Genomic DNA, 1,819 nt, shown 5'->3' with positions numbered 1-1,819 from the left:
TGTGATTTCCAGTTTTGCCGCATTGTTTCTTTGGGGAAATACAGACCAAATTTAAGGAAGGGTCATAGACCTAAATTTTAGACCATCACTCGGACAATTGGTGGCCTGCTTGTAGAGCTGACTACTTTATATTATCTATTTAGAAGTTACTTTAAGGATAACTGGCTATCTACCTGTACATTTTTGTCATCCATCTACTCATCCATCCATCCTTCCACCCATCCAGTCATCCACCCATCCACCCACCCATCTATCCATCATCCACCCATCCACCTACCCATCCATCCATTCAGTCATCCACCCACCCATCTATCCATCTATCATCCATCATCCATCCATCCTACACTCATGTTAAGGACTTACTACTTGCCAGCCACTATTTTAGGTATCTGGGCCACAGGTGGACAACACGGTCCCTGAAATCAGAGGTTGAGTCTGATGGAGGCAAATAGCTACAGCCAAATGGTAACAGCAGACACAGCCAATCAGAGGGGTGGACACTTAATTCTACTTGAATAGAGTAGAGGAGGCTTCTAAGAGGAAGTGGTACTTGTGCTGAGTCTTGTTGAAGGCGGTGATTTCTCAAGCTGCCTGGCAACCACCCTTGTTACTCTACCTTGAATATGAATGTTTAAGGATGTTTATGAGTTTTAAAAATCCTATAGAGAAAAAAGCCTATAGAAAAAACTATCCATAGAGGGGCCTAGGATTGTCTTTTGAGAAAAATGGCCACCCTGGTATAGACCATTGTCCTGATGATATTGATCGGTTGTCCAGCTGGTCCTAAAGGGCAGGCACACACCTGCTCACCCGTTGGAAGGGAAAGAAGAGGAGGTCCACCAGAGTGGCCGTGTTGGGAATATCTCATTGGCTATCAGAGTTTTCCTGCAGCCGGAACGAAAGGATCTAAAAACCGGGTAAAGGAATTTGAGGTGCATCTGTTTTTTGTTTTTTAATCCTCACCTGGGGATGTTTTTTCCATTCATTTTTCTTATATAAAAGAATATTTTAATTTTTGTCCTTAAAAACTATAAAGACTATACATGATTTGGAAATGAGACTATACCAAACACTGGCCAAAGAATGGTCCGCTCTATGCCTTCTCTTTTGTCTGGTCACTCAGAAATATAATGTTATCAGCTATGATTGTTGTTGCTTATCGCCTCACATTATTTTTATCCATATATTCACCATAGTCTACTTTGCTTCCACATAAATTTTCGAGACCCCTTTTCCACATACTGATATGCCACATCTCTGAGGCCTGGCTGGAATACTGAAATGCTGTGCCATGTTGTCTTTTGACTGACGCCACCCATTTGGTATGCTTCATTGTCTCCTGATTTCCACATTGTATTTGTTGCTAGAGAAAATATTGTGACTGGGTTTTCCCTCCCACCTGTCTTGTGGCAGGATCCCAACCAACCCGCCCAAGTAACTGCACACGATTCAGAGATCTTTCAAGAACCAAGCTGCTTACTCATGTCTTACAAATTTATGAAACACCTGCAATACAGGTATTTGAAACATTGCTTCTACTTTTCCTACAATCTACTCTTTAATCCTTTCCGGATGCTCCAGCCAGATAGCTCCAGGCCTGGAGGACACTTCGCCTCCATTCATTTTTTTTAGAGAGTAGGAGAGAGAAAGACAGAGAAACGTCGATGTGAGAGAAACACATATACTGGTTGCCTCCTGCACATGCCCTGACCAAGGCCTGAGCTGGGGAGGAGCCTCAACTGAGGTACATGCCCTTGACTGGAATCGAACCCAGGACCCTTCGGTCCTCAGGCCAATGCTCTATTCACTGTACCAAACC

The 1,819-nt window shown here is 43.4% G+C and overlaps 1 pseudogene; it reads right to left on the bottom strand.

Moving 5' to 3' along the window:
- Positions 1-1,031: 1,031 nt before the first annotated feature.
- Positions 1,032-1,573, bottom strand: LOC102246077 (annotated as a pseudogene).
- Positions 1,574-1,819: the final 246 nt, after the last annotated feature.

The sequence above is a fragment of the Myotis brandtii genome, unplaced genomic scaffold (assembly GCF_000412655.1).
Source record: "Myotis brandtii unplaced genomic scaffold, ASM41265v1 scaffold624, whole genome shotgun sequence".
Lineage (NCBI taxonomy): Eukaryota > Metazoa > Chordata > Mammalia > Chiroptera > Vespertilionidae > Myotis > Myotis brandtii.
Note: the sequence above shows the minus strand (reverse complement) of the source record. Positions and strands in the feature narration are given on the sequence as shown.